Genomic DNA, 15,305 nt, shown 5'->3' on the forward strand with positions numbered 1-15,305 from the left:
TGCTGCAGGTCTAACATTACTTAAATGGCCTCGACAAGCAATTCCATGCATGGGTAAGTACACAAGAAACCATTAGCAAACCGCCATATACCCAAAAGACCCAACGCTTCTGTAAACGCACAAGCAATAACATGATTAATATTATCATTAGAATATTATATGATACAATACTTCTGTCTAAGTGATTGGCTGTCATTTATAGCCTGGCACCACATACACATGTTGCATTAAAATGGTTTGGATCCACACTAAAATATCTGTGTGGAGTTTTGTTTCATCACTGGTGGTAATAAAGGTGGTGTTGTACACTGTGGGAAACAGTAGCAGTAAAAATACGGTATAATGCTTATATAAGCCTCCTTGTGCAACTGGAGCTTCAGCTATTGCATAATGTGGATGTGAATATAACTAACTTGGTCAGCTAAAATGAAATGAAGAGCAGCAGAAACACAAAGCTGCTCAACTGGCCCTTAACACTTAGTTAAAAGAAAACACAAAAAAGTCCTGCCTGCAGTAAAGCATAAAGGGCTCAACATACAGGAAGCAGAAGTACAACTTAGTTTGACAGCCATACAGTAAACATGTAGCAAAAAGCAGATTTGAGAATGCACGACTGACAAGAAGCGATGGCAGAAACACAATACAAAAGCAACCTCTGCAGGTGTGTGCGCATTTCTTTCAAAAACATGGCACCCCAAAGTCTTTACTCCTTTGTCTATAACTTGTACACTCAGTCTTGTTTACCCCCTGCTCCTTTCCTTCTCTCAACCAGCTGTGCAGATAAACAACAAGGCGCTCAAGTGGAGAACAGAAACATCCCCAATGGCAACCCGGGGTAAGAGCTCTTCTAATTACACTACAAAACAAAGTGTTAGCTTCCTCTGCCTTGCTGCCATCTCTCCCCTTTCTCCCTCTCTCTGCATCACTCGTCGCCTCTCTCCTGAATTTTTAACCACCGTGACAAATAGCTTAAGAGTCATTTTTCTCGTGTAGCTTTGTGATGTGAAACACAGACCTCTTTTCGCATCATCCACATCAACTATCCTTTTCCATCACTGTCTGTCTTCTCTTCTTCAATAATCCTCTGTCCTTGCTTCCTTTATCATCTGCTGTCTTCTCTTGCATCACTCATTTTTTTCCCTCTTTGCCATTTCATCTGTCCCTGATCTGGCCCCATCATGTACTGTCTGGTAACAACAATCATCTTCACTCCACTTTTCCATCATTTTCATCACCAACGCTGTAGCTTTTTTTGTTTTTTGTTTTTTACCAAATCCAGTCTATTTCTAAAAGAGATGTTTTAATCATGTCTTTAGTGCTGATATCATTCACCATTTACACGGCATAAGGATCAGCCCATCTGATATCTGACTGGCTGATGAGAGTTCTTAAAGACCGTGTAAAGTGAATTCAGACATTTTCTTCTAAACACATTAAATAGGTCATAAATGTATTTCTAAAAAAGGTGTAAAAAACATTTTAACCATTTAGATTTGAATTGTGGAGCTAGGCTTCACAAACTGTGTTTCAAGATTTCTGCGTTCAGGATTTAGTGGGCGGGTCTGAAAATCACTGCTGCGTTACGTAACGAGGCAGTGATTAGCATGAACCCGCCCCTGCTGCTGTAGAGGTATAAATACATTCAGCGCACACTACTACTACTACAGTCTACAGTTAGCCACTTAGCTGATTTAGCCAGCGAGCTAGCCGCCAAGATACAGTCGAGCTAACCGCCGAGATACAGCCGAGCTAACCGCTGAGTTAACCGCCGAGCTAGCAGCAGAAAGCTCTCAGACGTTGCATCCATGTTTCTGGTAGAGGTGGTGACTTTGATTGACAGGTGACACTTGGTAGGGGGTGGGGTTTCAGCAAACTCGGCGGGCACTCCCACAGCGTTTGGGAGCAGAGACAGAGACTGCTTTTTACACAACTTTGAAGCCCGAGTACTTGTCCTGTGGGTCAATACAGAGTACCGATACCAGTGTGTTAAAAATGAATAAATAAATAAATCATACTACGCCTGCATGTGATATGATTATCATTGTGGTAAAGCCTGGCTCAGGTTAAAGCCTTTGTAAAACATGAATGAATACAGCAAATGGAAGCCATTTATTTTTTAAATAGAACAGTATAAAACAGTAGTGCAACAGCAACTTAACTAAAAAAATCTAAGAATAATTATTTTTAAAAAGAATTTAAGTGCAGCCACAATATTAAAAAATAAAAAAGGCAGTTTCCAGAGTTTGCTGCTGCAGTCTGTCCTTCTTTTTCCCCTTAGCTTTGGTAAATTCGTTGTGCTCTTTAGCGTCACGCGTCTTTGTTTGATTAAGTTGCTGGTGTTGAAATTTGCTCGTGCCACCCCTTGAAATTGCTTCTTTGCATATGTTGCATATTGCTGTCTTACTGGTGGGAACATCCACTGTGAAGTACTGCCAAACCGCCGACATGATGCGCTAACGTTAGCTCCTTGTTACAGGTATCAGGTGATCAATTCTTCTTCGCCCCTCTATAACAGCAGCTGCCGATGGCAGCATAGCGCAACTGTTTTAAGAGCAGCGAAGAAGAAGTGTGTCAGAGCTAACTCAGCTAGCCAGTAAATAGAATCCTATTTCTAATAAATTACGTGGTATCGGATCGGTGCCTGGACTCCAGTACTCGCTGATACCGATACCAGCATTTTTGGCAGTATCGGAGGCATTTCCGATACCTTTTTAATCGGAACAACTCTAGTCACATCACGTTGTCTGTTCCACCAGTAATACATATTTCCTTCCCAGTGGACTCCAAAGATTATTTTCATTTTAGAAAAGTACTTTGAAATTAGCCGTTTGTGCTATTAGCTCAAACAGCTTGTAGCATGCTAACACGGGCCCAGACTGACAATTGGATATACTGCCTAACTGCATCAACAGGGCCACCTTGAGTCTTTATGGAGCTGCTGGACAGTAAAATAAACAGTCACAGACACCTGAGTGGTAAGTAGTGGACAGCCATGACAGATTGGGCAGTGAAATCAGTAATGCCCACGAGCATGCTTCACCAGTTTTAAGATTTATTTATTTTTCTATAGTTAAATTTATGGCCACCAATCAAATCATTTTTTATATTATATCTTACCTCGAAAACATTTGACCACAAATACAGCTATAACTCACAGAGCAGAGCCTGTTTAAATCTCCACTTCCAAATGTAAAATTTGAGCAGAGGAATTATGCTCCATCAATTTATATGGGAGGAAAGTTTTGACAAATAATATCTAAATCACTGCAGGCAGCTCCACTGTAATAATGGAATAATACGATAACAACCCCACACTCTCACTCAAAAAACCATGCCTCTTACGACTATATTGACAGACAGACTGACTTAATGATAACTGTGACTTTAACATAATAGCGGTGGCTGGCTAAAAAGAACCACCAAGAAGTTTTTGTCTCAAATTTTCTGCCTAATTTTCCAGTTTTCTTTTTGCTTCTCTTTGTTACATCTCTCTTCTACTTGCACAGAGAAAATGGAACGATATACTGCCTCAGTCTAGTTGTGTTTTCCAGTTATTTCGGATTGATGATGTGTGTGTTTGTGTGTATTTAGTTTTCTTAATTTAAACACACAATCATGCTCAGCATATTCACTCTCTGGCTTGGTTCTCCTATTCCTTGTGATATTATCCAGCCCTGCATCGTGTCCCATAGGAGCCGAGCCAAAGACAAGGTTGATCATGCTTGTTTAGGCTGGTTAATGCATGCTCGGAGCAAAGTGATGAAGGGCTGCTGTTAAAAAATGCAACAGAACAAAATCCAACACATCTTGTCCTCTTACCAAGTTTCCATCAGTGAAACAAATGAGGTGCAGCAAGAAATACACAGTAGTTTGTATTGGCAGGGTGCATCTCTGCTGGTAGTAATTTTGACTGCAGAACTGTAAAGCACTTGCTTTATTTGCGCTCGCAGTCCTTCTATTATTCACATTTCGGTGCTGCTTATAAAAAAAGACCTCTATCCCCCTTCTGAGCACATTTGCTGTTTTTTCCCCAAAATTTAAATCACTATGCCCACAGAGGACACACAATCCAGGGCTACCTTTTTCTTTTTTTGTTCCCTCTCACTCGGCTCGTCTCTCTCAACTTATAACTCATCTCTGTCCATTTGTTTGTTCAATTATTTTGCTCAGTCTTTCATATCATCTTTCTTTCTTTCGCCTATGCTTTTTATCTCTTTCTGCTTCTCACTCTCCGCCCGTCTCTTTCACCGCGTCACATCCACGTTATTTCTCCTCCAGGAGCCAATCTAGCCGTGATTGATCCACTCATCTCTTCTGCATTAGAGTGCCAGAGGAACAAACCATAGTATTAACACCACAAATAAAACTGATGACGGTAATAAAGAACCGCACTAGCATTATCAGCACTGTTGATATAAGTAATGAGAGTTTTCATGGATGAATCTCACTTTCTGACTCTCTCCCCATCTCTCTTTCTCTCTCTCTCACACACACACACACACACACACACACACACACACAAATAATACATGCATACACGCTGAAGTAAAAGTAAAATCTATTTAACAGAGCAATTTATACGATAATCAGGCCATAACTTTCTAATTCAAATTACCAATCAAATTAACGTGATCTATTGCGGCTCTCCAGCATCAGCAAGATTCCCAGGATCCCCCTGCTGCTTACAAACAGCTGACAGGCAGGAAAACAGTTGGACAGAACAAGTGTTATTGAGATGTGACCCAACCTTCTTATCTCAGCACATTCTAATCATTGGGCCTAAATCAATAAGAGTTCGGGTCAAGATCAGGGTTAACCCCATCATCAATTCGACTGACTGACATTTTAATCCCTTGACTATAGACAGTGACAACTAAGGCCTTTAAGAAAAATAACTGTATACTGTGTGTTTGTGGGAACGGCTCAATGGAGGAGTCCCACCACACCTCATGTACCGTGTGTTGTATTGTCAATTTCAAGCAATTAGAGGACATGTTCTTTCTCAACTTAAAGCAGCTAAAACACTTTTCTTTCTTTTTTTTAACAATAACAAGGTGTGAAATGAAAATTTGTGATGTGAGGAGTGTTGGTTTTAGCAATGAACCTTCACAGAATTATTATCGGACACTGCAGCTCCCACGGCTTTATAGTGAGTTTCGCCTCATTGTTTAGCTGTCTGGCTGCAACTTTATTACTGTTTTGGTTCAATTTCAGTGCTGTCATGGTGTAGTTTTCATTTGCAGCAGGGCTTGTTTCCAGACAAAAAGGCTCTAAACTCTAACTTTATACTACCTGCTCAACACAAAATGGCAAATAGACATTAATTAGCGATCAGGCGGTAAATGTAGGAGAGCACTAAGCAATTAAAAAAAACAGATATTTTCCTCTTGAGTTGGTAGACACCAAAAGCAGAGCTAAAAGAAAGTGAATATTCAATATCCAGCTGGCCAGACACACAACACCGAATGAATGATCACATTGCTCTATGACTGCTGGGTGAGTAAATTAGAGAAATATGTAATATTTTAGTCACAAGTTGCCTCTGCTTCCCCCAAGTGGCCAAAAAAACTGTAATTAAAGGTTCAAAGTAGTTGTTGAAATGCACTAAACATTAACCATGCCTCATTACATTACTGCAAGGGCAAAAAAGGCTTCATGAGTAAAAAAGCCAAGAAGAGTAATTTATCTGTGCAAAATATGGACTTAAAATGATAAAAAATATAGTCATAAAGTCTGTAATTTGTGACACAATGAAATAAACGAAAGAGCATAATATGGAATGATGAAGGTTTTTCCATCATTACTTCAAACAGCCCTAGAGGCACTGCACAATATAATGCAATATAATAGCCACGCTACACCACCTTGATGTTCTCTTTATTTTTGGGACTACTCCTTAATTTGCAGAATCAGCTCTGAGGCAATTTGAGGTTTGTAGTGTTGTGAAAACTCTATTTCTATTTCATTTACATTTAATTTGCTAACCCTACACTTACAATGTTATATAATCCAATACGACACCACAGCTGAAAAATTACAGCTTGGAAAATTTACATAAAGCTGAATCGACACTTCTTTTACAGGGTGTCAAGTTTTACAATGGTTGTATTTATTACATCATGTTGGATTGACTTACAATCCCCACAGGTTCTGTTCACTCTGGCTGACATTAACAAACACAATACCAAAGACTAAGTTCAGTGGCTTGCAATTATAATTCACTTTCACACAAATCATCTATAGACAACTAGAGCTCTTACACTAAATATCACAGCCCATTTTTGTCTTTTGCCAAATTAGGAAAACTGAAGGAGAACATGGGGGTACAAGATTTAAAGATACATACACTTCTGAAAATGACCAGAGGCCACACAAGGGAAATTAAACTTAGTTTCACTCTATGTGTGTGTGTGTGTAAAAGAGAGTGTGCGTCCCATTCTAAGAGAACGATATCATAAAACTCCTACTCGTACCCCGCAGGTAGACAGCCTTAGTGTCAGTGGCACTCAGATTGATTTGACCAATAATTCCAGCAACAGCTCATTTAGCTGAGACCAGAGTCTATGCTCCCCATCTGTCGCCCACTCCCTCACCTTCAGTCTTTCTACTTCTGATTCTCTCTGACCCTTATTTGTGTGCAATTCTCAGAAGCAGTCAAAATGAAATAATTAATGAATTAATAATTATTCAAATTTAATAGAAACAGCAGGAACAAATCATGGCAACTTTGATATGGATAGCAAACACATCTCTTGGTCGAACACGCAATACGCATGCATAGATTAATGCATTTTAAATGAATGTCATCAGAAGGCTAAATGTGGTCTAAAGTGTGATTTTAATGCAAAGGACAGAACACCAAGTATTCATCCTGCCATTTCTACAGCTCAAAGCGATTAAGATGTCAGATTAGGACACCCACTGTTATCTAATATTTCAAGAAAGAATAGATTCAGACTGTGTTACATCCGAAAACTGTGACAGAAGTTAGCCCTCAATTTCCATAATGAATCATCCCTAAGACTTGTTTGAGACTCATGTAATTGAAAAAGCTTAAAAAAACAGATACATACTCCTCCTACACCTGACTGGATGTACGTACACCTTACTGTGCAATCACCACTATTTGTTTCTGATTTTTTCAAACTTTAAAAACATTTCTCCTAAAGTTATAGCCGGAAACAGGTTCTGGATAAATGTGATACCAGAAAAAGACCATGTAATTAGAGAAACTTGTTGTGAGTCGATATCAACACTGCCTACTTTTAAGAGCTTTTAAAGGCTTTCAGTTTGAGAAAAAGTGAGTCACTCTATTATCTACTCACTCCCCATAGTTTGGTGATGGTCTACTACGTATCTAAACAGGCAAAAATAGCCTGTGAGGAGTAGATTTGCTTTGTGAGTCACCAATCTAACGACACTGAGAACAAACAGCGTAAACACACTGATAACAATGATTACAATGGTGAGTGCACAGAATTGTACAATGCCACTGATCACAGCTTCCGATAATGTGTTTCTAATTTTAGCACTCGTGGTTCTAGGTCACAAGAACCAGGGTATGGTGATCATCTCCGTGTGAAAATAGTGACAACGGGACAGGGAATACAACATCAAACAGCAGCTTGTGGTCCACTGAGAAGGTCTGTGTTGCTGTCTAAGAGATATTAATTATGAATCTTTTGCTTTCAGCATCAGAGATCCAGTTTACCAAAAAGGCCACAGACCAGTGACCTTGACATGAACAGATACACATTATGAGAGTGTTATCTACTTTAATTATTAATATCTCAACTCATGGGGGCATCACCCTTCTTTTATTAAAGGGAAGATAAATGTTTAAACTCCATGTAAAGTAAGAATAAATATGTGTTCTGAGTTTGACATACCACAGAAAAGTGTGTTGTTAACCACCCTGCCAAATTTGAATGATTAAAAAAAAAATCACCAAATATAAATAATATAAATTAGGCTTCAAAGTTTATTCATAATAAAAATAATAATTATTCTTGAAATCTTAGTGCATCTTGTTTGAGCAATGATCAGGTCCTTGCTTCACATTAATTCAGGCATTGGCTTAAACAGGGAACCTCTGAGTGTTAAGTCACACAGGAATGTACTCTCAAATTTACAACACTTCATTTTTAGATAAGCTAGACCCAAAAAAGGAGTCTTAACAGTCCAGCGGTCTTATCTGGACCTTTCTCCAGTTCAAATGACCCCAAAGGTCATTTATGCTTTTAGTTCAGGTCATAATTCAATTAGCCATCTGGCTTTGCTAAGTGTTTTGACACAGTGTTTAATTCTGGTCAGTGTCTTGTTGTCAGGCCCCCACTTGAGCAAAGAGGTTAGTTCATGTAGGTCTTAGGTGAGGACACTCACCACATCTCTGTGGAATTTAAAAAAGGTTTGTCCCTGAAACAGGAAAACAAGTCTGTCTTCCTTTCTCAGAAATAAAAATACTAGTTCAGGAAAAAAAAGAATAAGCTGTCTTTCTACACAAGGACATGCCCAAATGTTGCAAGAAATAACAAATGCATACTACCTGTGGAACTCAACTCATCTCTTTGGACCTCAGGAGATCATAACAGTAAAATGATAAATAGTATAAATATAAATAATACATCATTTGACTTCATCTAGTTGTTCGTGTTTCTGTGTGACCTGTAAACTGAAGAGACTTGCAGTAAAAGTTACAACTTCGAGTGTTTTTCTCCCTGAAAACCCCCAACGTGGGGATTGTTTACTTCACATTCTGGTCTGGTCCTCACCTTGATAAGGGGGTGTGCTGAAGCGTGTTAAGTGTGTTCATGAGGAAGAAGGTTGAGAGCATGAAGTGGTAAGGTGCCAACCCCTAAAGAATGTGCCTGTGACTGTTTTTTAGTTTTCACACTGGAACAAAATGTACGTAATGAATCTCACCTTTGTTCCATATAAAACATCTATATAAAAAATGTGTCACTGATCAAATACTGGATTTGCAGGTCATAACACCAGACACCTTGATTCTGAATAAAATATGGTATTGCATATTTAGGATTAATTCACGAAGACAGAGTGTCTCTATAAACCAGTCAGCGAATGTCACAAAAGCTAACAAGACAGTAAATTAACTTTAGTCTTTAGTCAAAAGAGTATTTATACCATCGACTAGCAACTGATACAAACCATGCCTCTTTCATGGAGTAGTTTATCCAACAGCAGAGAAGGGTAGCAGCTGACTCTAGTTGTGAGATTAGTAATGTGAAGTGAATTGAAGAGAGGAACAATAATGATAAGACAAAAGACTTTGTACATATAGCCCCAGAGGGTTCAGTGCCCACCAGCAGCTTCTGACCAGGCTGGGGGTCCCATGTAACCACAGTGTCCACAGATGTGGAAAGATAAATATTGCCACTGCAGCAGCAACTCCTACAAGGACAGCAATAATTGAGGAAAATAGCCACATTGAAAAACTGTGGAAAAATAAAGCCAAAAGAAATTGTGCCCTTGAAAGTGCCCTTAAAAGGCACTTTGTCAGTAAACCAAAGTATTAGTAAAATAAATAACTACACAAGCAAAGATATTTCCTATAGTCCCACAGCACCGAGTTAGATTTGCAGCAGCATCTGATGTTATATTTTAAGATACAAAAGTCTTCCAATAATCCAGAAAATCCACGCCATGTACCCAGCAGTATCAAGCAGAACAAACCTGGTAGCTTACGTGTCTTTCAACAGATGTCCAATGCCGACATGTTGACTAGCTTACTTAGAAATATTTAGGGGTAAAATTATCTTTTGTCCTGTAGATGAACAACTGTTTTTAAGCTTTATTAAATCAGGGTAGATTCACTGAGCCAATACTATTATTTCCAGGAATGGCTGCTCCACACTCACACAATTACACATTACACTACATTAACTACTGCAGTCTACCTACTGTAGTAAGGGCATGTGATGCTTTCACTTCCTCTACCATGTGCAAAGTAATAATCTGTAATTACAACAACAGCATTGTTTGACTGATGTGCATCATCATAAAATGTCTGAGTTTACATCAATCAAAGACTCAACTGTTGTTATGTGGTATATATTATGCCATGGGAACAGGCAACCAAGGTTGTAAAATCATTTTGCTGCTGTTGCTGTGTGGCTAGTTTTAGATTGTGAAGCAAAGGTTAAACGTCTTGAGACTTGGCCTAATTGAAAGCTTGTTTCTCTGTAAAGAAATCTGAACAATTGACTTTCTGGCTTTGTAATTGTGTAGTGTACAGCTTGCACCAGGAGTGGTAACTGGCTACTCAGCAGGTTTAGTAAATGTAATCAGGTGGATGCTATTGGCTCTGACAACATCTTACACACGGGTTGCCTCTGTGCAGTGATACAGTGTTTACTGCAGCTTTAAAAATAAAGACCTGAATGGTCTTTTAATTTACAGGACACCAATATCTTCCTAACAATATCACGGTGACCCCTCCATTGGACAGCTCACCCTCGGACAAAAAGGCTGGAACAATTGGGTAAAAGAAAGCAAGAAGTGAACAATTCCTTCAAGAAAATACTGAAAGCACATGATTAAATGATACATTCAGAAATGCACACGATTTGTATGGAGGTCATTTTGTTTTATAAGACAGCTGACCTTCATGAAACCTGATTTTGTGATAGAATTTAACTAATCAGCAAGTAATGAAAGTATTGTCTTTGGGTGGATGACTAATTACGTGTTTGCACTTTCCCATTTCTTCCATCTTGTCCATCCCTGGGGCCAGGGTTCAATTAAAAACCATAAAATGGCCTCTGTACTGTAATGCAGACAGCACTCCACTACAAACCCCTTCCAGGGATCACGACGGAGCTGGGCTTTAAAGTCAAAGACAGTCAGAGGAAGGAAACAACTGCTGACGAAAGACAAAGACGACAAAAGATAAGTAAGAAAAGTTCTTTGACAGAATCACCTTGGGTCTGATAGACATGACATTGAAGGCATGTCCTACAACAGTTAAAAATGGATTTAGACAACTTTTGACAACTTCAATCCACAAACGTCATCCTATAAAGCCAAACTTTTTGAAACTAACCCATCACAGTTCTTTTTGGTCATGAGTAGCAGATTTTGAGGCCCTTTTTAAAAATGTTTTTTCCTCAATACTGTTAACAAAGCCTCAACTCCCTTTTCTCTACATATGTCTACAGCATACTAAGTGGAAAAATAGACTCTCATCATTTTCTGACAACAAAAAGCAGTCCTGCTATATATATTAAAATATGAACATATCTGAAGTATGTGGTCAAAAACAAGGCTTACGTGGGATTTCTGATTCCTTTTCATTGATAAAATAAAAATGGCTGGCTGAATTTTGCATGGAATAATACTACAAAGGTAAGAGTGGTACAAAAAAAGAAGAAGCTGCATTATTGCTAAGGTGACAGTAAGATTAATAGACATGATACAAGATGTGACAGGCGTGTTTTTAAGTTTGACTGAAACAAACCCATTGAGAGACATTACACTTCTAACTGCTCCATTTCTGTCATGTGGCAATGCGTGATGTGCTACAACATGCACTCAGATCACGGTATTGAATGTGTCCGGGCATTGAAAACACCCACACATACGGAAAGAATAATGTTTCTCTAACTACTGCTGTATGAGTCAGAAATCTCCTTTTTGTAATGGACAGTTTCAGGCAAGATAAGTTTCTTATTAATCAGACATGTTTACTACAAAAAAGAAAGAGAGTTTAATGCCCACTAACTCATTCAACTGTCCCTCTCATAGGGTATGAGTTTTAAAAAATTGATACTTTGAAGCATTGCAATTCTCCTTTGTTCCATTAAGCACTGACGTATAAACTCCTTAACTGGATTTCAGAGGGTCCCCACAAGCAGTCCGACATAGAAGACAAAATAGACGTCAAGCAGCTACTTCTACAGTTTACAGTACCAATCCTGAGCAGAGGTCACACTTATCGAATATTGTCCGTCATTGATTGAACTGAATTTTTTAAGCAATAACTTAAAAATGTCAAGGCTGTCTGTCATTTTGACTTCAAATCAAATAATTTCTATCCTCTATTGGCATTTTGTCAGATAAAATAGAATAAAAACTCTTAGAAAACAAATGAAAAAACCTCTATTTTACTCTACTCACAGCAGTGAAGCATGCAGTTACCCAGCAGCCATTACATTGTAGTTTCTGATACTCTTTACCAAACACCAGTTCTATTGGCTAGTGTATGTATGCACCAAACTGGGAGTTTTATGTCTAAAACCAAATTTGGACACTCACCATTTAATCTTAGGTGCAGGTTTCAATTGTATTGATAATCCAAACCTGGACTGTTCACAACTTAAATCAATCAAACCAACATCAATGTCCAAGACCTTATCAGTGCTTATAGATGGAGTGTGTTGACCCCTGGCGCTCCTTTCATCCTACCGCTAAAGATTTTTCATCAAGTCTACTCATGTATTGATTTTTTTTTTTTTTTTATTGACAGATCTACACAATACACTGCCATAATAATTTCCAATCAAGACCCTCACATACTAGACCTCTGCCTTCCCTCAGGTTCAAGTATAACATCAGGGAGTGTTGGGAGCTGGACACAGAATTGCTGGTCAACACAGAGTTCAACAACTATATATCCACAAACACTGACACCACACCAACAGATCTGATCACATATTCCCATCACTTTAATGGGAAACACTGAAAGCTTTTATCTGTGGATGTATTGTGGCCAAAACCATTAGAGTAAGACATAAACAACTAATGGATGCTAACTTAGCCATAGATAGGCAACATGCCTCTTCACCAAATATTGTTCTGGCAGCTGAATACCTACAACTGCAAACTGAATTTAACCTATTGTCGACAACAAGGCAGAACACGTACTACAACAGATGAGAGCCATTCATTATGAACATGGGGGCTAGTCATCTCTTACCCTCACAGCTAAGGCATCAATGTGCCTCCCAGCTCCCACTCAATATCACAAATATATGATTCTTCTCAGAAGCTGACAACTGATCCACTAAATATATTCTTAGTTTCCTGCCTTTTATTAAAAATGTTACAAATTGTAGCCTCACTACACATCATTTCCTAAACTGCCTGAGAAAACTCTGTTAGAGAATATAACGTCTCCCTCAGGATCACAAAACAATATTTCATCAATCTTCTTCTCTCTACACAATCATCCTATTTTCTATCTGTCTGAAAGTTACACAGGAAAGCTAGATGAAAACTCTTTCACATGTGCACTTATAAACCTTTATTCAATTTCAAGTGGTTTACAGTATTCACTATACTGGCCTGAATCCTGTATAAGGTGCTGTCTCTTCCCAGCAGACCACACACAGACATTTTCCTCTTGCCCGGAGCTCATGTTTACTACAAGAAAGAAAGAGATGTCCAGAAATGCATTCATCTGCCACTCCCATCAGGTAGAAGTGGGAAAAAAAATGATTCTTGGAAGCACAGAAATTATCCTTTGTTTGATTCAGCACCGACGGAAAAATTCCAGAGGGTCCACACAAGCAGTCCCTGTCAGCTAAACAGGCAACAAAACACACGTCAGGCAGCTACTTTTACTTGCACATGTGCTCTAATGAGCCTTATTTAGTTTCAAGTGGTTCACAGGATTCACTATACTGGCCTGAATCCTGTATCAGGTGCTCTCTCTTCCCAGCAGACCACACACAGACATTTTTCTCTTGCCCAGAGCTCGACTGTTCTCTTTTTGGACGTTTTTTTTTTTTGTTGCTTTTTTAAAAACTCACTTTCTGAAGTTCTTGACATTTACCTGACCTCTAATTGCTATATTTCATGCACCTCTTGTTGAAGGCAGGTTTACCAAATACCAAGTGGACCTTGTCGTGTTCGCTATCTCCACAGCCAAAGATTGCATATTGTTACATTGGAAGGCTCCTAGTGTGCCTTGAACTAGAATAGTGTTTTTTTTGTGCCTTTTCCACCTAAGTTTAATACTCCAATGTGTACTTAATAGGAATATTTAGAGTCCATTCATGAGCAAAAAGCACGTCATTGATGTATAAGTAGACACAGCATGGTCACTGTGACAGTTTGTTTTGCATTTGTATTTTTGTTTCATGGTTATAAGTTAAGTTATATTTAAACCTGAGGTTTGTATTTACAAGAACTTCATCTTATCACTACAAGTAGCACTTAATATTCCTGCTTTGACATCTTGCCTCATGAATGAACTAGCTTCATATTACCTTGTGATCATCATAAATTATCATAAAATCTGCAATACTGGGAGATAAAAACACTGCTGTCATACTGTATTTACAACTGCTTGAGACGATTCATTTGAGGCAATAAAACAAGCGTGATTTAAACAACAAACTAAAAACTTGTCAGCTTACGTGTGGATTAACGGGCCGGGTGTGCGAGGAGCGATATGTGCATTAGGGGTCGCAGCCTGCAGGAACAGACGCTACCCCCTACCAAGAGTCATCCAGCTGGGACATGATGCCTTTCAAACAGCAGCTACAGAGACACTGCTGGGTGCAGGATTCATGGGTTCAGCCTGGACACTTGAGAGCAATGTCAAGTGTATTATATTGTAGCTTTCATCAACCACCTAAGTGTTAATGGAAGGCTCTATTTATTCTTGTTGACAGACGCATCTTTTGTCGGTGCGCATATAGGTCGAGCATTTGATGCAGTAGACCAGTGACAGCTGTGAAGCCTTTTTTTAGACATACAGTAAAGACAGACTTGTAGAGCTGTTTACTTTGTGAATTATCTAGTAAAAGCAAATACTGATCTAATGTTATACCCGTCACAGTCATTATTGTAGGTGTCTCTTAAATCTGCCATCTGTGAGTGACTGTTTGTGAATACGGCCCAATACGGGTTTTGGTCTGGGCTATGGCGGTTCTCATCTTTTGTTATTTTTGGCCAGGCCTCCTGACATAGTTTTTGGCATCATTTGTAAATATAATCATATTTTGCAAACTTATACTCGAGTAGGGCGCACTCTATATGTTATCTGGTTACAAGGTTGAGCCATTTGTTAGTTTTTTCTTTATTGTGGTAACACAGACAGTTTACAGTTGCCTATTAACCTAACCTGCATGTCTTTGGATTGTGGCAGGACTTCTGGACCCAGAAGAAAATCCCAACAGAAACAGGCAGTAAATGCAAACTCCAAAGACAACATTGCTAAGAACTGCATTGCTGTGCTGCACTTAAATAATATTCATTAAACATTTAAATCATGAAATTAAAAAGGAAATAATTGGAAATGAATAATACACTTTTTTAATTAACTTTTTATGGATTGGTAA

Source organism: Scomber japonicus, chromosome 9 (assembly GCF_027409825.1).
Source record: "Scomber japonicus isolate fScoJap1 chromosome 9, fScoJap1.pri, whole genome shotgun sequence".
Classification (NCBI taxonomy): domain Eukaryota; kingdom Metazoa; phylum Chordata; class Actinopteri; order Scombriformes; family Scombridae; genus Scomber; species Scomber japonicus.